The sequence below is a fragment of the Rhipicephalus microplus genome, chromosome X, assembly GCF_043290135.1.
Source record: "Rhipicephalus microplus isolate Deutch F79 chromosome X, USDA_Rmic, whole genome shotgun sequence".
In the NCBI taxonomy this organism is placed as follows: Eukaryota; Metazoa; Arthropoda; class Arachnida; order Ixodida; family Ixodidae; genus Rhipicephalus; species Rhipicephalus microplus.
In genome coordinates, this window is record NC_134710.1 from 138,956,490 (window position 1) to 138,977,011 (window position 20,522).

Consider the following 20,522-nt stretch of genomic DNA (forward strand, 5'->3'; position numbering starts at 1 on the left):
AATCTATAACGAACTGCAAGCGATTTCTATCTTTTCAAGTTACCGTTAACGGCTTATGCAGCGTGTTATATTATCCTGGTAAAAAACTTCGAAGGTACGTGACAATAATGTCTGTTGTTCTCCGGCAGAGAGCTTGCTCTGTTCCTTCGCTGGGGCGCACCAGCACGGGCGCACCAACGTTCACGCACAGCTCTGTGTGCAATTGCGGGCCGCCGCCACCGGCCATGCTCGTAAGTCATTTTCTGTAACTTAACGAACGTCTGTTGCGTCGGCTTTTATAACTGAGTGGCACACGAGGGACCGACATAAAGCAGGAATATTGGAATGCCCATTAATGCTATTGTAACCTGCCACGGTGGTCTCGTGGCAAAGGCACTCGGATGCTGACCCGCAAGTCACGCCCCCCCCCCCCACCCCCGCCCTGTTCCTTCTTTGAACAAAAATAAAAGAAAAGATAAAGGAAGGATGAGAAAAAAAAATAGAGTATGTCACGCGCACTGGGTGCAACATTTAAACACATGTGCGCACGCATCAAATTTTGATTGCCTATATACGTAAGGTCATGTGCGCGATTGATACGGGCAACCAAACACGTCGCAAAATTAAACAACTCTCTCCTTCTCCCTACGTTCCTTCTCTGCAATAAAAAAGAGAAATTTCGAAAAGTAAAAGAAGGTGCCATCAGCACTCGGTGTTCCCAGGTGGTCTCCCTCCCAAGTACTGACCGAGCCCAATGCTGCTTAGCTTCGGTGATCGGACGAGAACCGGCGCATTCAGCATGGTATGGCCGATGGCGAAAATCGACATTTTACAACACAATCTATAACGAACTGCAAGCGATTTCTATCTTTTCAAGTTACCGTTAACGGCTTATGCAGCGTGTTATATTATCCTGGTAAAAAACTTCGAAGGTACGTGACAATAATGTCTGTTGTTCTCCGGCACAGAGCTTGCTCTGTTCCTTCGCTGGGGCGCACCAGCACGGGCGCACCAACGTTCACGCACAGCTCTGTGTGCAATTGCGGGCCGCCGCCACCGGCCATGCTCGTAAGTCATTTTCTGTAACTTAACGAACGTCTGTTGCGTCGGCTTTTATAACTGAGTGGCACACGAGGGACCGACATAAAGCAGGAATATTGGAATGCCCATTAATGCTATTGTAACCTGCCACGGTGGTCTCGTGGCAAAGGCACTCGGATGCTGACCCGCAAGTCACGCCCCCCCCCCCCACCCCCGCCCTGTTCCTTCTTTGAACAAAAATAAAAGAAAAGATAAAGGAAGGATGAGAAAAAAAAATAGAGTATGTCACGCGCACTGGGTGCAACATTTAAACACATGTGCGCACGCATCAAATTTTGATTGCCTATATACGTAAGGTCATGTGCGCGATTGATACGGGCAACCAAACACGTCGCAAAATTAAACAACTCTCTCCTTCTCCCTACGTTCCTTCTCTGCAATAAAAAAGAGAAATTTCGAAAAGTAAAAGAAGGTGCCATCAGCACTCGGTGTTCCCAGGTGGTCTCCCTCCCAAGTACTGACCGAGCCCAATGCTGCTTAGCTTCGGTGATCGGACGAGAACCGGCGCATTCAGCATGGTATGGCCGATGGCGAAAATCGACATTTTACAACACAATCTATAACGAACTGCAAGCGATTTCTATCTTTTCAAGTTACCGTTAACGGCTTATGCAGCGTGTTATATTATCCTGGTAAAAAACTTCGAAGGTACGTGACAATAATGTCTGTTGTTCTCCGGCAGAGAGCTTGCTCTGTTCCTTCGCTGGGGCGCACCAGCACGGGCGCACCAACGTTCACGCACAGCTCTGTGTGCAATTGCGGGCCGCCGCCACCGGCCATGCTCGTAAGTCATTTTCTGTAACTTAACGAACGTCTGTTGCGTCGGCTTTTATAACTGAGTGGCACACGAGGGACCGACATAAAGCAGGAATATTGGAATGCCCATTAATGCTATTGTAACCTGCCACGGTGGTCTCGTGGCAAAGGCACTCGGATGCTGACCCGCAAGTCACGCCCCCCCCCCCCCCCACCCCCGCCCTGTTCCTTCTTTGAACAAAAATAAAAGAAAAGATAAAGGAAGGTTGAGAAAAAAAAATAGAGTATGTCACGCGCACTGGGTGCAACATTTAAACACATGTGCGCACGCATCAAATTTTGATTGCCTATATACGTAAGGTCATGTGCGCGATTGATACGGGCAACCAAACACGTCGCAAAATTAAACAACTCTCTCCTTCTCCCTACGTTCCTTCTCTGCAATAAAAAAGAGAAATTTCGAAAAGTAAAAGAAGGTGCCATCAGCACTCGGTGTTCCCAGGTGGTCTCCCTCCCAAGTACTGACCGAGCCCAATGCTGCTTAGCTTCGGTGATCGGACGAGAACCGGCGCATTCAGCATGGTATGGCCGATGGCGAAAATCGACATTTTACAACACAATCTATAACGAACTGCAAGCGATTTCTATCTTTTCAAGTTACCGTTAACGGCTTATGCAGCGTGTTATATTATCCTGGTAAAAAACTTCGAAGGTACGTGACAATAATGTCTGTTGTTCTCCGGCAGAGAGCTTGCTCTGTTCCTTCGCTGGGGCGCACCAGCACGGGCGCACCAACGTTCACGCACAGCTCTGTGTGCAATTGCGGGCCGCCGCCACCGGCCATGCTCGTAAGTCATTTTCTGTAACTTAACGAACGTCTGTTGCGTCGGCTTTTATAACTGAGTGGCACACGAGGGACCGACATAAAGCAGGAATATTGGAATGCCCATTAATGCTATTGTAACCTGCCACGGTGGTCTCGTGGCAAAGGCACTCGGATGCTGACCCGCAAGTCACGCCCCCCCCCCCCCACCCCCGCCCTGTTCCTTCTTTGAACAAAAATAAAAGAAAAGATAAAGGAAGGTTGAGAAAAAAAAATAGAGTATGTCACGCGCACTGGGTGCAACATTTAAACACATGTGCGCACGCATCAAATTTTGATTGCCTATATACGTAAGGTCATGTGCGCGATTGATACGGGCAACCAAACACGTCGCAAAATTAAACAACTCTCTCCTTCTCCCTACGTTCCTTCTCTGCAATAAAAAAGAGAAATTTCGAAAAGTAAAAGAAGGTGCCATCAGCACTCGGTGTTCCCAGGTGGTCTCCCTCCCAAGTACTGACCGAGCCCAATGCTGCTTAGCTTCGGTGATCGGACGAGAACCGGCGCATTCAGCATGGTATGGCCGATGGCGAAAATCGACATTTTACAACACAATCTATAACGAACTGCAAGCGATTTCTATCTTTTCAAGTTACCGTTAACGGCTTATGCAGCGTGTTATATTATCCTGGTAAAAAACTTCGAAGGTACGTGACAATAATGTCTGTTGTTCTCCGGCAGAGAGCTTGCTCTGTTCCTTCGCTGGGGCGCACCAGCACGGGCGCACCAACGTTCACGCACAGCTCTGTGTGCAATTGCGGGCCGCCGCCACCGGCCATGCTCGTAAGTCATTTTCTGTAACTTAACGAACGTCTGTTGCGTCGGCTTTTATAACTGAGTGGCACACGAGGGACCGACATAAAGCAGGAATATTGGAATGCCCATTAATGCTATTGTAACCTGCCACGGTGGTCTCGTGGCAAAGGCACTCGGATGCTGACCCGCAAGTCACGCCCTTCCCCCCCACCCCCGCCCTGTTCCTTCTTTGAACAAAAATAAAAGAAAAGATAAAGGAAGGATGAGAAAAAAAAATAGAGTATGTCACGCGCACTGGGTGCAACATTTAAACACATGTGCGCACGCATCAAATTTTGATTGCCTATATACGTAAGGTCATGTGCGCGATTGATACGGGCAACCAAACACGTCGCAAAATTAAACAACTCTCTCCTTCTCCCTACGTTCCTTCTCTGCAATAAAAAAGAGAAATTTCGAAAAGTAAAAGAAGGTGCCATCAGCACTCGGTGTTCCCAGGTGGTCTCCCTCCCAAGTACTGACCGAGCCCAATGCTGCTTAGCTTCGGTGATCGGACGAGAACCGGCGCATTCAGCATGGTATGGCCGATGGCGAAAATCGACATTTTACAACACAATCTATAACGAACTGCAAGCGATTTCTATCTTTTCAAGTTACCGTTAACGGCTTATGCAGCGTGTTATATTATCCTGGTAAAAAACTACGAAGGTACGTGACAATAATGTCTGTTGTTCTCCGGCAGAGAGCTTGCTCTGTTCCTTCGCTGGGGCGCACCAGCAAGGGCGCACCAACGTTCACGCACAGCTCTGTGTGCAATTGCGGGCCGCCGCCACCGGCCATGCTCGTAAGTCATTTTCTGTAACTTAACGAACGTCTGTTGCGTCGGCTTTTATAACTGAGTGGCACACGAGGGACCGACATAAAGCAGGAATATTGGAATGCCCATTAATGCTATTGTAACCTGCCACGGTGGTCTCGTGGCAAAGGCACTCGGATGCTGACCCGCAAGTCACGCCCCCCCCCCCCCCACCCCCGCCCTGTTCCTTCTTTGAACAAAAATAAAAGAAAAGATAAAGGAAGGATGAGAAAAAAAAAATAGAGTATGTCACGCGCACTGGATGCAACATTTAAACACATGTGCGCACGCATCAAATTTTGATTGCCTATATACGTAAGGTCATGTGCGCGATTGATACGGGCAACCAAACACGTCGCAAAATTAAACAACTCTCTCCTTCTCCCTACGTTCCTTCTCTGCAATAAAAAAGAGAAATTTCGAAAAGTAAAAGAAGGTGCCATCAGCACTCGGTGTTCCCAGGTGGTCTCCCTCCCAAGTACTGACCGAGCCCAATGCTGCTTAGCTTCGGTGATCGGACGAGAACCGGCGCATTCAGCATGGTATGGCCGATGGCGAAAATCGACATTTTACAACACAATCTATAACGAACTGCAAGCGATTTCTATCTTTTCAAGTTACCGTTAACGGCTTATGCAGCGTGTTATATTATCCTGGTAAAAAACTTCGAAGGTACGTGACAATAATGTCTGTTGTTCTCCGGCAGAGAGCTTGCTCTGTTCCTTCGCTGGGGCGCACCAGCACGGGCGCACCAACGTTCACGCACAGCTCTGTGTGCAATTGCGGGCCGCCGCCACCGGCCATGCTCGTAAGTCATTTTCTGTAACTTAACGAACGTCTGTTGCGTCGGCTTTTACAACTGAGTGGCACACGAGGGACCGACATAAAGCAGGAATATTGGAATGCCCATAATTGCTATTGTAACCTGCCACGGTGGTCTCGTGGCAAAGGCACTCGGATGCTGACCCGCAAGTCACGCCCCCCCCCCCCACCCCCGCCCTGTTCCTTCTTTGAACAAAAATAAAAGAAAAGATAAAGGAAGGTTGAGAAAAAAAAATAGAGTATGTCACGCGCACTGGGTGCAACATTTAAACACATGTGCGCACGCATCAAATTTTGATTGCCTATATACGTAAGGTCATGTGCGCGATTGATACGGGCAACCAAACACGTCGCAAAATTAAACAACTCTCTCCTTCTCCCTACGTTCCTTCTCTGCAATAAAAAAGAGAAATTTCGAAAAGTAAAAGAAGGTGCCATCAGCACTCGGTGTTCTCAGGTGGTCTCCCTCCCAAGTACTGACCGAGCCCAATGCTGCTTAGCTTCGGTGATCGGACGAGAACCGGCGCATTCAGCATGGTATGGCCGATGGCGAAAATCGACATTTTACAACACAATCTATAACGAACTGCAAGCGATTTCTATCTTTTCAAGTTACCGTTAACGGCTTATGCAGCGTGTTATATTATCCTGGTAAAAAACTTCGAAGGTACGTGACAATAATGTCTGTTGTTCTCCGGCAGAGAGCTTGCTCTGTTCCTTCGCTGGGGCGCACCAGCACGGGCGCACCAACGTTCACGCACAGCTCTGTGTGCAATTGCGGGCCGCCGCCACCGGCCATGCTCGTAAGTCATTTTCTGTAACTTAACGAACGTCTGTTGCGTCGGCTTTTATAACTGAGTGGCACACGAGGGACCGACATAAAGCAGGAATATTGGAATGCCCATTAATGCTATTGTAACCTGCCACGGTGGTCTCGTGGCAAAGGCACTCGGATGCTGACCCGCAAGTCACGCCCCCCCCCACCCCCGCCCTGTTCCTTCTTTGAACAAAAATAAAAGAAAAGATAAAGGAAGGATGAGAAAAAAAAATAGAGTATGTCACGCGCACTGGGTGCAACATTTAAACACATGTGCGCACGCATCAAATTTTGATTGCCTATATACGTAAGGTCATGTGCGCGATTGATACGGGCAACCAAACACGTCGCAAAATTAAACAACTCTCTCCTTCTCCCTACGTTCCTTCTCTGCAATAAAAAAGAGAAATTTCGAAAAGTAAAAGAAGGTGCCATCAGCACTCGGTGTTCCCAGGTGGTCTCCCTCCCAAGTACTGACCGAGCCCAATGCTGCTTAGCTTCGGTGATCGGACGAGAACCGGCGCATTCAGCATGGTATGGCCGATGGCGAAAATCGACATTTTACAACACAATCTATAACGAACTGCAAGCGATTTCTATCTTTTCAAGTTACCGTTAACGGCTTATGCAGCGTGTTATATTATCCTGGTAAAAAACTTCGAAGGTACGTGACAATAATGTCTGTTGTTCTCCGGCAGAGAGCTTGCTCTGTTCCTTCGCTGGGGCGCACCGGCACGGGCGCACCAACGTTCACGCACAGCTCTGTGTGCAATTGCGGGCCGCCGCCACCGGCCATGCTCGTAAGTCATTTTCTGTAACTTAACGAACGTCTGTTGCGTCGGCTTTTATAACTGAGTGGCACACGAGGGACCGACATAAAGCAGGAATATTGGAATGCCCATTAATGCTATTGTAACCTGCCACGGTGGTCTCGTGGCAAAGGCACTCGGATGCTGACCCGCAAGTCACGCCCCCCCCCCCCCCCCGCCCTGTTCCTTCTTTGAACAAAAATAAAAGAAAAGATAAAGGAAGGTTGAGAAAAAAAAATAGAGGATGTCACGCGCACTGGGTGCAACATTTAAACACATGTGCGCACGCATCAAATTTTGATTGCCTATATACGTAAGGTCATGTGCGCGATTGATACGGGCAACCAAACACGTCGCAAAATTAAACAACTCTCTCCTTCTCCCTACGTTCCTTCTCTGCAATAAAAAAGAGAAATTTCGAAAAGTAAAAGAAGGTGCCATCAGCACTCGGTGTTCCCAGGTGGTCTCCCTCCCAAGTACTGACCGAGCCCAATGCTGCTTAGCTTCGGTGATCGGACGAGAACCGGCGCATTCAGCATGGTATGGCCGATGGCGAAAATCGACATTTTACAACACAATCTATAACGAACTGCAAGCGATTTCTATCTTTTCAAGTTACCGTTAACGGCTTATGCAGCGTGTTATATTATCCTGGTAAAAAACTTCGAAGGTACGTGACAATAATGTCTGTTGTTCTCCGGCAGAGAGCTTGCTCTGTTCCTTCGCTGGGGCGCACCAGCACGGGCGCACCAACGTTCACGCACAGCTCTGTGTGCAATTGCGGGCCGCCGCCACCGGCCATGCTCGTAAGTCATTTTCTGTAACTTAACGAACGTCTGTTGCGTCGGCTTTTATAACTGAGTGGCACACGAGGGACCGACATAAAGCAGGAATATTGGAATGCCCATTAATGCTATTGTAACCTGCCACGGTGGTCTCGTGGCAAAGGCACTCGGATGCTGACCCGCAAGTCACGCCCCCCCCCCCCACCCCCGCCCTGTTCCTTCTTTGAACAAAAATAAAAGAAAAGATAAAGGAAGGTTGAGAAAAAAAAAATAGAGTATGTCACGCGCACTGGGTGCAACATTTAAACACATGTGCGCACGCATCAAATTTTGATTGCCTATATACGTAAGGTCATGTGCGCGATTGATACGGGCAACCAAACACGTCGCAAAATTAAACAACTCTCTCCTTCTCCCTACGTTCCTTCTCTGCAATAAAAAAGAGAAATTTCGAAAAGTAAAAGAAGGTGCCATCAGCACTCGGTGTTCCCAGGTGGTCTCCCTCCCAAGTACTGACCGAGCCCAATGCTGCTTAGCTTCGGTGATCGGACGAGAACCGGCGCATTCAGCATGGTATGGCCGATGGCGAAAATCGACATTTTACAACACAATCTATAACGAACTGCAAGCGATTTCTATCTTTTCAAGTTACCGTTAACGGCTTATGCAGCGTGTTATATTATCCTGGTAAAAAACTTCGAAGGTACGTGACAATAATGTCTGTTGTTCTCCGGCAGAGAGCTTGCTCTGTTCCTTCGCTGGGGCGCACCAGCACGGGCGCACCAACGTTCACGCACAGCTCTGTGTGCAATTGCGGGCCGCCGCCACCGGCCATGCTCGTAAGTCATTTTCTGTAACTTAACGAACGTCTGTTGCGTCGGCTTTTATAACTGAGTGGCACACGAGGGACCGACATAAAGCAGGAATATTGGAATGCCCATTAATGCTATTGTAACCTGCCACGGTGGTCTCGTGGCAAAGGCACTCGGATGCTGACCCGCAAGTCACGCCCCCCCCCCCCCCCCCCACCCCCGCCCTGTTCCTTCTTTGAACAAAAATAAAAGAAAAGATAAAGGAAGGATGAGAAAAAAAAATAGAGTATGTCACGCGCACTGGGTGCAACATTTAAACACATGTGCGCACGCATCAAATTTTGATTGCCTATATACGTAAGGTCATGTGCGCGATTGATACGGGCAACCAAACACGTCGCAAAATTAAACAACTCTCTCCTTCTCCCTACGTTCCTTCTCTGCAATAAAAAAGAGAAATTTCGAAAAGTAAAAGAAGGTGCCATCAGCACTCGGTGTTCCCAGGTGGTCTCCCTCCCAAGTACTGACCGAGCCCAATGCTGCTTAGCTTCGGTGATCGGACGAGAACCGGCGCATTCAGCATGGTATGGCCGATGGCGAAAATCGACATTTTACAACACAATCTATAACGAACTGCAAGCGATTTCTATCTTTTCAAGTTACCGTTAACGGCTTATGCAGCGTGTTATATTATCCTGGTAAAAAACTTCGAAGGTACGTGACAATAATGTCTGTTGTTCTCCGGCAGAGAGCTTGCTCTGTTCCTTCGCTGGGGCGCACCGGCACGGGCGCACCAACGTTCACGCACAGCTCTGTGTGCAATTGCGGGCCGCCGCCACCGGCCATGCTCGTAAGTCATTTTCTGTAACTTAACGAACGTCTGTTGCGTCGGCTTTTATAACTGAGTGGCACACGAGGGACCGACATAAAGCAGGAATATTGGAATGCCCATTAATGCTATTGTAACCTGCCACGGTGGTCTCGTGGCAAAGGCACTCGGATGCTGACCCGCAAGTCACGCCCCCCCCCCCCACCCCCGCCCTGTTCCTTCTTTGAACAAAAATAAAAGAAAAGATAAAGGAAGGTTGAGAAAAAAAATAGAGTATGTCACGCGCACTGGGTGCAACATTTAAACACATGTGCGCACGCATCAAATTTTGATTGCCTATATACGTAAGGTCATGTGCGCGATTGATACGGGCAACCAAACACGTCGCAAAATTAAACAACTCTCTCCTTCTCCCTACGTTCCTTCTCTGCAATAAAAAAGAGAAATTTCGAAAAGTAAAAGAAGGTGCCATCAGCACTCGGTGTTCCCAGGTGGTCTCCCTCCCAAGTACTGACCGAGCCCAATGCTGCTTAGCTTCGGTGATCGGACGAGAACCGGCGCATTCAGCATGGTATGGCCGATGGCGAAAATCGACATTTTACAACACAATCTATAACGAACTGCAAGCGATTTCTATCTTTTCAAGTTACCGTTAACGGCTTATGCAGCGTGTTATATTATCCTGGTAAAAAACTTCGAAGGTACGTGACAATAATGTCTGTTGTTCTCCGGCAGAGAGCTTGCTCTGTTCCTTCGCTGGGGCGCACCAGCACGGGCGCACCAACGTTCACGCACAGCTCTGTGTGCAATTGCGGGCCGCCGCCACCGGCCATGCTCGTAAGTCATTTTCTGTAACTTAACGAACGTCTGTTGCGTCGGCTTTTATAACTGAGTGGCACACGAGGGACCGACATAAAGCAGGAATATTGGAATGCCCATTAATGCTATTGTAACCTGCCACGGTGGTCTCGTGGCAAAGGCACTCGGATGCTGACCCGCAAGTCACGCCCCCCCCCCCCACCCCCGCCCTGTTCCTTCTTTGAACAAAAATAAAAGAAAAGATAAAGGAAGGTTGAGAAAAAAAAATAGAGTATGTCACGCGCACTGGGTGCAACATTTAAACACATGTGCGCACGCATCAAATTTTGATTGCCTATATACGTAAGGTCATGTGCGCGATTGATACGGGCAACCAAACACGTCGCAAAATTAAACAACTCTCTCCTTCTCCCTACGTTCCTTCTCTGCAATAAAAAAGAGAAATTTCGAAAAGTAAAAGAAGGTGCCATCAGCACTCGGTGTTCCCAGGTGGTCTCCCTCCCAAGTACTGACCGAGCCCAATGCTGCTTAGCTTCGGTGATCGGACGAGAACCGGCGCATTCAGCATGGTATGGCCGATGGCGAAAATCGACATTTTACAACACAATCTATAACGAACTGCAAGCGATTTCTATCTTTTCAAGTTACCGCTAACGGCTTATGCAGCGTGTTATATTATCCTGGTAAAAAACTTCGAAGGTACGTGACAATAATGTCTGTTGTTCTCCGGCAGAGAGCTTGCTCTGTTCCTTCGCTGGGGCGCACCAGCACGGGCGCACCAACGTTCACGCACAGCTCTGTGTGCAATTGCGGGCCGCCGCCACCGGCCATGCTCGTAAGTCATTTTCTGTAACTTAACGAACGTCTGTTGCGTCGGCTTTTATAACTGAGTGGCACACGAGGGACCGACATAAAGCAGGAATATTGGAATGCCCATTAATGCTATTGTAACCTGCCACGGTGGTCTCGTGGCAAAGGCACTCGGATGCTGACCCGCAAGTCACGCCCCCCCCCCCACCCCCGCCCTGTTCCTTCTTTGAACAAAAATAAAAGAAAAGATAAAGGAAGGATGAGAAAAAAAAATAGAGTATGTCACGCGCACTGGGTGCAACATTTAAACACATGTGCGCACGCATCAAATTTTGATTGCCTATATACGTAAGGTCATGTGCGCGATTGATACGGGCAACCAAACACGTCGCAAAATGAAACAACTCTCTCCTTCTCCCTACGTTCCTTCTCTGCAATAAAAAAGAGAAATTTCGAAAAGTAAAAGAAGGTGCCATCAGCACTCGGTGTTCCCAGGTGGTCTCCCTCCCAAGTACTGACCGAGCCCAATGCTGCTTAGCTTCGGTGATCGGACGAGAACCGGCGCATTCAGCATGGTATGGCCGATGGCGAAAATCGACATTTTACAACACAATCTATAACGAACTGCAAGCGATTTCTATCTTTTCAAGTTACCGTTAACGGCTTATGCAGCGTGTTATATTATCCTGGTAAAAAACTTCGAAGGTACGTGACAATAATGTCTGTTGTTCTCCGGCAGAGAGCTTGCTCTGTTCCTTCGCTGGGGCGCACCAGCACGGGCGCACCAACGTTCACGCACAGCTCTGTGTGCAATTGCGGGCCGCCGCCACCGGCCATGCTCGTAAGTCATTTTCTGTAACTTAACGAACGTCTGTTGCGTCGGCTTTTATAACTGAGTGGCACACGAGGGACCGACATAAAGCAGGAATATTGGAATGCCCATTAATGCTATTGTAACCTGCCACGGTGGTCTCGTGGCAAAGGCACTCGGATGCTGACCCGCAAGTCACGCCCCCCCCCCCCACCCCCGCCCTGTTCCTTCTTTGAACAAAAATAAAAGAAAAGATAAAGGAAGGATGAGAAAAAAAATAGAGTATGTCACGCGCACTGGGTGCAACATTTAAACACATGTGCGCACGCATCAAATTTTGATTGCCTATATACGTAAGGTCATGTGCGCGATTGATACGGGCAACCAAACACGTCGCAAAATTAAACAACTCTCTCCTTCTCCCTACGTTCCTTCTCTGCAATAAAAAAGAGAAATTTCGAAAAGTAAAAGAAGGTGCCATCAGCACTCGGTGTTCCCAGGTGGTCTCCCTCCCAAGTACTGACCGAGCCCAATGCTGCTTAGCTTCGGTGATCGGACGAGAACCGGCGCATTCAGCATGGTATGGCCGATGGCGAAAATCGACATTTTACAACACAATCTATAACGAACTGCAAGCGATTTCTATCTTTTCAAGTTACCGTTAACGGCTTATGCAGCGTGTTATATTATCCTGGTAAAAAACTTCGAAGGTACGTGACAATAATGTCTGTTGTTCTCCGGCAGAGAGCTTGCTCTGTTCCTTCGCTGGGGCGCACCAGCACGGGCGCACCAACGTTCACGCACAGCTCTGTGTGCAATTGCGGGCCGCCGCCACCGGCCATGCTCGTAAGTCATTTTCTGTAACTTAACGAACGTCTGTTGCGTCGGCTTTTATAACTGAGTGGCACACGAGGGACCGACATAAAGCAGGAATATTGGAATGCCCATTAATGCTATTGTAACCTGCCACGGTGGTCTCGTGGCAAAGGCACTCGGATGCTGACCCGCAAGTCACGCCCCCCCCCCACCCCCGCCCTGTTCCTTCTTTGAACAAAAATAAAAGAAAAGATAAAGGAAGGTTGAGAAAAAAAAATAGAGTATGTCACGCGCACTGGGTGCAACATTTAAACACATGTGCGCACGCATCAAATTTTGATTGCCTATATACGTAAGGTCATGTGCGCGATTGATACGGGCAACCAAACACGTCGCAAAATTAAACAACTCTCTCCTTCTCCCTACGTTCCTTCTCTGCAATAAAAAAGAGAAATTTCGAAAAGTAAAAGAAGGTGCCATCAGCACTCGGTGTTCCCAGGTGGTCTCCCTCCCAAGTACTGACCGAGCCCAATGCTGCTTAGCTTCGGTGATCGGACGAGAACCGGCGCATTCAGCATGGTATGGCCGATGGCGAAAATCGACATTTTACAACACAATCTATAACGAACTGCAAGCGATTTCTATCTTTTCAAGTTACCGTTAACGGCTCATGCAGCGTGTTATATTATCCTGGTAAAAAATTTCGAAGGTACGTGACAATAATGTCTGTTGTTCTCCGGCAGAGAGCTTGCTCTGTTCCTTCGCTGGGGCGCACCAGCACGGGCGCACCAACGTTCACGCACAGCTCTGTGTGCAATTGCGGGCCGCCGCCACCGGCCATGCTCGTAAGTCATTTTCTGTAACTTAACGAACGTCTGTTGCGTCGGCTTTTATAACTGAGTGGCACACGAGGGACCGACATAAAGCAGGAATATTGGAATGCCCATTAATGCTATTGTAACCTGCCACGGTGGTCTCGTGGCAAAGGCACTCGGATGCTGACCCGCAAGTCACGCCCCCCCCCCCACCCCCGCCCTGTTCCTTCTTTGAACAAAAATAAAAGAAAAGATAAAGGGAGGTTGAGAAAAAAAAATAGAGTATGTCACGCGCACTGGGTGCAACATTTAAACACATGTGCGCACGCATCAAATTTTGATTGCCTATATACGTATGGTCATGTGCGCGATTGATACGGGCAACCAAACACGTCGCAAAATTAAACAACTCTCTCCTTCTCCCTACGTTCCTTCTCTGCAATAAAAAAGAGAAATTTCGAAAAGTAAAAGAAGGTGCCATCAGCACTCGGTGTTCCCAGGTAGTCTCCCTCCCAAGTACTGACCGAGCCCAATGCTGCTTAGCTTCGGTGATCGGACGAGAACCGGCGCATTCAGCATGGTATGGCCGATGGCGAAAATCGACATTTTACAACACAATCTATAACGAACTACAAGTGATTTCTATCTTTTCAAGTTACCGTTAACGGCTTATGCAGCGTGTTATATTATCCTGGTGAAAAACTTCGAAGGTACGTGACAATAATGTCTGTTGTTCTCCGGCAGAGAGCTTGCTCTGTTCCTTCGCTGGGGCGCACCAGCACGGGCGCACCAACGTTCACGCACAGCTCTGTGTGCAATTGCGGGCCGCCGCCACCGGCCATGCTCGTAAGTCATTTTCTGTAACTTAACGAACGTCTGTTGCGTCGGCTTTTATAACTGAGTGGCACACGAGGGACCGACATAAAGCAGGAATATTGGAATGCCCATTAATGCTATTGTAAACTGCCACGGTGGTCTCGTGGCAAAGGCACTCGGATGCTGACCCGCACGTCACGCCCCCCCCCCACCCCCCCACCCCCGCCCTGTTCCTTCTTTGAACAAAAATAAAAGAAAAGATAAAGGGAGGTTGAGAAAAAAAAATAGAGTATGTCACGCGCACTGGGTGCAACATTTAAACACATGTGCGCACGCATCAAATTTTGATTGCCTATATACGTATGGTCATGTGCGCGATTGATACGGGCAACCAAACACGTCGCAAAATAAACAACTCTCTCCTTCTCCCTACGTTCCTTCTCTGCAATAAAAAAGAGAAATTTCGAAAAGTAAAAGAAGGTGCCATCAGCACTCGGTGTTCCCAGGTGGTCTCCCTCCCAAGTACTGACCGAGCCCAATGCTGCTTAGCTTCGGTGATCGGACGAGAACCGGCGAATTCAGCATGGTATGGCCGATGGCGAAAATCGGCATTTTACAACACAATCTATAACGAACTACAAGTGATTTCTATCTTTTCAAGTTACCGTTAACGGCTTATGCAGCGTGTTATATTATCCTGGTAAAAAACTTCGAAGGTACGTGACAATAATGTCTGTTGTTCTCGGGCAGAGAGCTTGCTCTGTTCCTTCGCTGGGGCGCACCAGCACGGGCGCACCAACGTTCACGCACAGCTCTGTGTGCAATTGCGGGCCGCCGCCACCGGCCATGCTCGTAAGTCATTTTCTGTAACTTAACGAACGTCTGTTGCGTCGGCTTTTATAACTGAGTGGCACACGAGGGACCGACATAAAGCAGGAATATTGGAATGCGCATTAATGCTATTGTAACCTGCCACGGTGGTCTCGTGGCAAAGGCACTCGGATGCTGACCCGCAAGACACGCCCCCCCCACCCCCCCACCCCCGCCCTGTTCCTTCTTTGAACAAAAATAAAAGAAAAGATAAAGGGAGGTTGAGAAAAAAAATAGAGTATGTCACGCGCACTGGGTGCAACATTTAAACACATGTGCGTACGCATCAAGTTTTGATTGCCTATATACGTATGGTCATGTGCGCGATTGATACGTGCAACCAAACACGTCGCAAAATAAACAACTCTCTCCTTCTCCCTACGTTCCTTCTCTGCAATAAAAAAGAGAAATTTCGAAAAGTAAAAGAAGGTGCCATCAGCACTCGGTGTTCCCAGGTGGTCTCCCTCCCAAGTACTGACCGAGCCCAATGCTGCTTAGCTTCGGTGATCGGACGAGAACCGGCGCATTCAGCATGGTATGGCCGATGGCGAAAATCGACATTTTACAACACAATCTATAACGAACTACAAGCGATTTCTATCTTTTCAAGTTACCGTTAACGGCTTATGCAGCGTGTTATATTATCCTGGTGAAAAACTTCGAAGGTACGTGACAATAATGTCTGTTGTTCTCCGGCAGAGAGCTTGCTCTGTTCCTTCACTGGGGCGCACCAGCACGGGCGCACCAACGTTCACGCACAGCTCTGTGTGCAATTGCGGGCCGCCGCCACCGGCCATGCTCGTAAGTCATTTTCTGTAACTTAACGAACGTCTGTTGCGTCGGCTTTTATAACTGAGTGGCACACGAGGGACCGACATAAAGCAGGAATATTGGAATGCCCATTAATGCTATTGTAAACTGCCACGGTGGTCTCGTGGCAAAGGCACTCGGATGCTGACCCGCAAATCACGCCCCCCCCCACCCCCGCCCTGTTCCTTCTTTGAACAAAAATAAAAGAAAAGATAAAGGGAGGTTGAGAAAAAAAAATAGAGTATGTCACGCGCACTGGGTGCAACATTTAAACACATGTGCGCACGCATCAAATTTTGATTGCCTATATACGTATGGTCATGTGCGCGATTGATACGGGCAACCAAACACGTCGCAAAATTAAACAACTCTCTCCTTCTCCCTACGTTCCTTCTCTGCAATGAAAAGGAGAAATTTCGAAAAGTAAAAGAAGGTGCCATCAGCACTCGGTGTTCCCAGGTGGTCTCCCTCCCAAGTACTGACCGAGCCCAATGCTGCTTAGCTTCGGTGATCGGACGAGAACCGGCGCATTCAGCATGGTATGGCCGATGGCGAAAATCGACATTTTACAACACAATCTATAACGAACTACAAGCGATTTCTATCTTTTCAAGTTACCATTAACGGCTTATGCAGCGTGTTATATTATCCTGGTAAAAAACTTCGAAGGTACGTGACAATAATGTCTGTTGTTCTCCGGCAGAGAGCTTGCTCTGTTCCTTTGCTGGGGCGCACCAGCACGGGCGCACCAACGTTCACGCACAGTTCTGTGTGCAATTGCGGGCCGCCGCCACCGGCCATGCTCGTAAGTCATTTTCTGTAACTTAACGAACGTCTGTTGCGTCGGCTTTTATAACTGAGTGGCACACGAGGGACCGATAAAAACCAGGAATATTAGAATGCCCAATAATGCTATTGTAACCTGCCACGGTGGTCTCGTGGCAAAGGCACTCGGATGCTGACCCGCAAGTCACGCCCCCCCCCCACCCCCGCCCTGTTCCTTCTTTGAACAAAAATAAAAGAAAAGATAAAGGGAGGTTGAGAAAAAAAATTGAGTATGTCACGCGCACTGGGTGCAACATTTAAACACATGTGCGCACGCATCAAATTTTGATTGCCTATATACGTATGGTCATGTGCGCGATTGATACGGGCAACGAAACACGTCGCAAAATTAAACAACTCTCTCCTTCTCCGTACGTTCCTTCTCTGCAATAAAAAAGAGAAATTTCGAAAAGTAAAAGAAGGTGCCATCAGCACTCGGTGTTCCCAGGTAGTCTCCCTCCCAAGTACTGACCGAGCCCAATGCTGCTTAGCTTCGGTGATCGGACGAGAACCGGCGCATTCAGCATGGTATGGCCGATGGCGAAAATCGACATTTTACAACACAATCTATTACGAACTACAAGCGATTTCTATCTTTTCAAGTTACCGTTAACGGCTTATGCAGCGTGTTATATTATCCTGGTAAAAAACTTCGAAGGTACGTGACAATAATGTCTGTTGTTCTCCGGCAGAGAGCTTGCTCTGTTCCTTCGCTGGAGCGCACCAGCACGGGCGCACCAACGTTCACGCACAGCTCTGTGTGCAATTGCGGGCCGCCGCCACCGGCCATGCTCGTAAGTCATTTTCTGTAACTTAACGAACGTCTGTTGCGTCGGCTTTTATAACTGAGTGGCACACGAGGGACCGACATAAAGCAGGAATATTGGAATGCCCATTAATGCTATTGTAACCTGCCACGGTGGTCTCGTGGCAAAGGCACTCGGATGCTGACCCGCAAGTCACGCCCCCCCCCACCCCCCACCCCCGCCCTGTTCCTTCTTTGAACAAAAATAAAAGAAAAGATAAAGGGAGGTTGAGAAAAAAAAATAGAGTATGTCACGCGCACTGGGTGCAACATTTAAACACATGTGCGCACGCATCAAATTTTGATTGCCTATATACGTATCGTCATGTGCGCGATTGATACGGGCAACCAAACACGTCGCAAAATTAAACAACTCCCTCCTGCTCCCTACGTTCCTTCTCTGCAATAAAAAAGAGAAATTTCGAAAAGTAAAAGAAGGTGCCATCAGCACTCGGTGTTCCCAGGTGGTCTCCCTCCCAAGTACTGACCGAGCCCAATGCTGCTTAGCTTCGGTGATCGGACGAGAACCGGCGCATTCAGCATGGTATGGCCGATGGCGAAAATCGACATTTTACAACACAATCTATAACGAACTACAAGCGATTTCTATCTTTTCAAGATACCGTTAACGACTTATGCAGCGTGTTATATTATCCTGGTAAAAAACTTCGAAGGTACGTGACAATAATGTCTGTTGTTCTCCGGCCGAGAGCTTGCTCTGTTCCTTCGCTGGGGCGCACCAGCACGGGCGCACCAACGTTCACGCACAGCTCTGTGTGCAATTGCGGGCCGCCGCCACCGGCCATGCTCGTAAGTCATTTTCTGTAACTTAACGAACGTCTGTTGCGTCGGCTTTTATAACTGAGTGGCACACGAGGGACCGACATAAAGAAGGAATATTGGAATGCCCATTAATGCTATTGTAACCTGCCACGGTGGTCTCGTGGCAAAGGCACTCGGATGCTGACCCGCAAGTCACGCCCCCCCCACCCCCCACCCCCGCCCTGTTCCTTCTTTGAACAAAAATAAAAGAAAAGATAAAAGGAGGTTGAGAAAAAAAAATAGAGTATGTCACGCGCACTGGGTGCAACATTTAAACACATGTGCGTACGCATCAAGCTTTGATTGCCTATATACGTATGGTCATGTGCGCGATTGATACGGGCAACCAAACACGTCGCAAAATAAACAACTCTCTCCTTCTCCCTACGTTCCTTCTCTGCAATAAAAAAGAGAAATTTCGAAAAGTAAAAGAAGGTGCCATCAGCACTCGGTGTTCCCAGGTGGTCTCCCTCCCAAGTACTGACCGAGCCCAATGCTGCTTAGCTTCGGTGATCGGACGAGAACCGGCGCATTCAGCATGGTATGGCAGATGGCGAAAATCGACATTTTACAACACAATCTATAACGAACTACAAGCGATTTCTATCTTTTCAAGTTACCGTTAACGGCTTATGCAGCGTGTTATATTATCCTGGTAAAAAACTTCGAAGGTACGTGACAATAATGTCTGTTGTTCTCCGGCAGAGAGCTTGCTCTGTTCCTTCGCTGGGGCGCACCAGCACGGGCGCACCAACGTTCACGCACAGCTCTATGTGCAATTGCGGGCCGCCGCCACCGGCCATGCTCGTAAGTCATTTTCTGTAACTTAACAAACGTCTGTTGCGTCGACTTTTATAACTGAGTGGCACACGAGGAACCGACATAAACCAAGAATATTGTAATGCCCATTAATGCTATTGTGACCTGCCACGGTGGTCTCGTGGCTAAGGCACTCGGATGCTGACCCGCAAATCACGCCCCCCCCCCTCCCGCCCTGTTCCTTCTTTGAACAAAAATAAAATAAAAGATAAAGGGAGGTTGAAAAAAAATAGAGTATGTCACGCGCACTGGATGGAACATTTAAACACATGTGCGCACGAATCAAATTTTGATTGCCTATATACGTATGGTCATGTGCGCGATTGATACGGGCAACCAAACACGTCGCAAAATTAAACAACTCTCTCCTTTTCCCTACGTTCCTTCTCTGCAATAAAAAAGAGAAATTTCGAAAACTAAAAGAAGATGCCATCAGCACTCGGTGTTCCCAGGTGGTCTCCCTCCTAAGTACTGACCGAGCCCAATGCTGCTTAGCTTCGGTGATAGGACGAAAACCGGCGCATTCAGCATGGTATGGCCGATGGCGAAAATCTACGTTTTACAACACAACCTATAACGAACTACAGGCGATTTCTATCTTTCCAAGTTACAGTTAACGGCTTATGCAGCGTGTTATATTATCCTGGTAAAAACCTTCGAAGGTACGTGACAATAATGTCTGTTGTTCTCCGGCAGAGAGCTTGCTCTGTTCCTTCGCTGGGCCGCACCAGCACGGGCGCACCAACGTTCACGCACAGCTCTGTGTGCAATTGCGGGCCGCCGCCACCGGCCATGCTCGTAAGTCATTTTCTGTAACTTAACGAACGTCTGTTGCGTCGGCTTTTATAACTGAGTGGCACACGAGGGACAACATAAAGCAGGAATATTGGAATGCCCATTAATGCTATTGTAACCTGCCACGGTGGTCTCGTGGCTAAGGCACTCGGATGCTGACCCGCAAGTCACACCTCCCCCCCGCCCTGTTCCTTCTTTGAACAAAAATAAAATAAAATAAAAGATAAAGGGAGGTTGAAAAAAAATAGAGTATGTCACGCGCACTGGGTGCAACATTTAACCACATGTGCGCACGCATCAAATTTTGATTGCCTATATACGTATGGTCATGTGCGCGATTGATAGGGGCAACCAAACACGTCGCAAAATTAAACAACTCTCCCCTTCTCCCTACGTTCCTTCTCTGCAATAAAAAAGAGAAATTTCGAAAAGTAAAAGAAGGTGCCATTAGCACTCGCTGTTCCCAGGTGGTCTCCCTCCCAAGTACTGACCGAGCCCAATGCTGCTTAGCTTTGGTGATAGGACGAGAACCGGCGCATTCAGCATGGTATGGCCGATGGCGAAAATCTACGTTTTACAACACAACCTATAACGAACTACAGGCGATTTCTATCTTTCCAAGTTACAGTTAACGGCTTATGCAGCGTGTTATATTATCCTGGTAGAAAACTTCGAAGGTACGTG

The 20,522-nt window shown here is 48.3% G+C and overlaps 24 non-coding genes and 1 pseudogene across 24 annotated transcripts; all 25 read right to left on the reverse strand.

Moving 5' to 3' along the window:
• Nucleotides 1-676: 676 nt before the first annotated feature.
• LOC142777612 (5S ribosomal RNA) lies at nucleotides 677-795 on the reverse strand. Its single transcript, XR_012888248.1, has one exon. It is a non-coding gene; the product is annotated as a 5S ribosomal RNA (ribosomal RNA).
• A 698-nt stretch (nucleotides 796-1,493) lies between these two features.
• Nucleotides 1,494-1,612, reverse strand: LOC142777613 (5S ribosomal RNA). Its single transcript, XR_012888249.1, has one exon. It is a non-coding gene; the product is annotated as a 5S ribosomal RNA (ribosomal RNA).
• Nucleotides 1,613-2,313: 701 nt separating this feature from the next.
• Nucleotides 2,314-2,432, reverse strand: LOC142777614 (5S ribosomal RNA). Its single transcript, XR_012888250.1, has one exon. It is a non-coding gene; the product is annotated as a 5S ribosomal RNA (ribosomal RNA).
• A 699-nt stretch (nucleotides 2,433-3,131) lies between these two features.
• Nucleotides 3,132-3,250, reverse strand: LOC142777615 (5S ribosomal RNA). Its single transcript, XR_012888251.1, has one exon. It is a non-coding gene; the product is annotated as a 5S ribosomal RNA (ribosomal RNA).
• Nucleotides 3,251-3,948: 698 nt separating this feature from the next.
• On the reverse strand, nucleotides 3,949-4,067 carry LOC142777616 (5S ribosomal RNA). Its single transcript, XR_012888252.1, has one exon. It is a non-coding gene; the product is annotated as a 5S ribosomal RNA (ribosomal RNA).
• A 701-nt stretch (nucleotides 4,068-4,768) lies between these two features.
• LOC142777617 (5S ribosomal RNA) lies at nucleotides 4,769-4,887 on the reverse strand. The gene has a single exon (XR_012888253.1). It is a non-coding gene; the product is annotated as a 5S ribosomal RNA (ribosomal RNA).
• Nucleotides 4,888-5,585: 698 nt separating this feature from the next.
• LOC142777640 (5S ribosomal RNA) lies at nucleotides 5,586-5,704 on the reverse strand. Its single transcript, XR_012888276.1, has one exon. It is a non-coding gene; the product is annotated as a 5S ribosomal RNA (ribosomal RNA).
• A 695-nt stretch (nucleotides 5,705-6,399) lies between these two features.
• LOC142777618 (5S ribosomal RNA) lies at nucleotides 6,400-6,518 on the reverse strand. Its single transcript, XR_012888254.1, has one exon. It is a non-coding gene; the product is annotated as a 5S ribosomal RNA (ribosomal RNA).
• A 696-nt stretch (nucleotides 6,519-7,214) lies between these two features.
• Nucleotides 7,215-7,333, reverse strand: LOC142777620 (5S ribosomal RNA). Its single transcript, XR_012888256.1, has one exon. It is a non-coding gene; the product is annotated as a 5S ribosomal RNA (ribosomal RNA).
• A 699-nt stretch (nucleotides 7,334-8,032) lies between these two features.
• On the reverse strand, nucleotides 8,033-8,151 carry LOC142777621 (5S ribosomal RNA). The gene has a single exon (XR_012888257.1). It is a non-coding gene; the product is annotated as a 5S ribosomal RNA (ribosomal RNA).
• Nucleotides 8,152-8,855: 704 nt separating this feature from the next.
• LOC142777622 (5S ribosomal RNA) lies at nucleotides 8,856-8,974 on the reverse strand. The gene has a single exon (XR_012888258.1). It is a non-coding gene; the product is annotated as a 5S ribosomal RNA (ribosomal RNA).
• A 697-nt stretch (nucleotides 8,975-9,671) lies between these two features.
• LOC142777623 (5S ribosomal RNA) lies at nucleotides 9,672-9,790 on the reverse strand. The gene has a single exon (XR_012888259.1). It is a non-coding gene; the product is annotated as a 5S ribosomal RNA (ribosomal RNA).
• Nucleotides 9,791-10,488: 698 nt separating this feature from the next.
• Nucleotides 10,489-10,607, reverse strand: LOC142777624 (5S ribosomal RNA). The gene has a single exon (XR_012888260.1). It is a non-coding gene; the product is annotated as a 5S ribosomal RNA (ribosomal RNA).
• Nucleotides 10,608-11,304: 697 nt separating this feature from the next.
• Nucleotides 11,305-11,423, reverse strand: LOC142777626 (5S ribosomal RNA). The gene has a single exon (XR_012888262.1). It is a non-coding gene; the product is annotated as a 5S ribosomal RNA (ribosomal RNA).
• A 697-nt stretch (nucleotides 11,424-12,120) lies between these two features.
• On the reverse strand, nucleotides 12,121-12,239 carry LOC142777627 (5S ribosomal RNA). Its single transcript, XR_012888263.1, has one exon. It is a non-coding gene; the product is annotated as a 5S ribosomal RNA (ribosomal RNA).
• A 696-nt stretch (nucleotides 12,240-12,935) lies between these two features.
• On the reverse strand, nucleotides 12,936-13,054 carry LOC142777628 (5S ribosomal RNA). The gene has a single exon (XR_012888264.1). It is a non-coding gene; the product is annotated as a 5S ribosomal RNA (ribosomal RNA).
• A 697-nt stretch (nucleotides 13,055-13,751) lies between these two features.
• Nucleotides 13,752-13,870, reverse strand: LOC142777659 (5S ribosomal RNA). Its single transcript, XR_012888295.1, has one exon. It is a non-coding gene; the product is annotated as a 5S ribosomal RNA (ribosomal RNA).
• A 703-nt stretch (nucleotides 13,871-14,573) lies between these two features.
• LOC142777654 (5S ribosomal RNA) lies at nucleotides 14,574-14,692 on the reverse strand. Its single transcript, XR_012888290.1, has one exon. It is a non-coding gene; the product is annotated as a 5S ribosomal RNA (ribosomal RNA).
• Nucleotides 14,693-15,392: 700 nt separating this feature from the next.
• Nucleotides 15,393-15,511, reverse strand: LOC142777629 (5S ribosomal RNA). Its single transcript, XR_012888265.1, has one exon. It is a non-coding gene; the product is annotated as a 5S ribosomal RNA (ribosomal RNA).
• Nucleotides 15,512-16,206: 695 nt separating this feature from the next.
• Nucleotides 16,207-16,325, reverse strand: LOC142777630 (5S ribosomal RNA). Its single transcript, XR_012888266.1, has one exon. It is a non-coding gene; the product is annotated as a 5S ribosomal RNA (ribosomal RNA).
• A 695-nt stretch (nucleotides 16,326-17,020) lies between these two features.
• On the reverse strand, nucleotides 17,021-17,139 carry LOC142777660 (5S ribosomal RNA). The gene has a single exon (XR_012888296.1). It is a non-coding gene; the product is annotated as a 5S ribosomal RNA (ribosomal RNA).
• Nucleotides 17,140-17,841: 702 nt separating this feature from the next.
• LOC142777632 (5S ribosomal RNA) lies at nucleotides 17,842-17,960 on the reverse strand. The gene has a single exon (XR_012888268.1). It is a non-coding gene; the product is annotated as a 5S ribosomal RNA (ribosomal RNA).
• A 700-nt stretch (nucleotides 17,961-18,660) lies between these two features.
• On the reverse strand, nucleotides 18,661-18,779 carry LOC142777662 (5S ribosomal RNA). The gene has a single exon (XR_012888298.1). It is a non-coding gene; the product is annotated as a 5S ribosomal RNA (ribosomal RNA).
• Nucleotides 18,780-19,470: 691 nt separating this feature from the next.
• LOC142777701 (5S ribosomal RNA) lies at nucleotides 19,471-19,589 on the reverse strand. Its single transcript, XR_012888338.1, has one exon. It is a non-coding gene; the product is annotated as a 5S ribosomal RNA (ribosomal RNA).
• Nucleotides 19,590-20,280: 691 nt separating this feature from the next.
• Nucleotides 20,281-20,399, reverse strand: LOC142777716 (5S ribosomal RNA; annotated as a pseudogene).
• Between the last annotated feature and the right edge of the window lie 123 nt (nucleotides 20,400-20,522).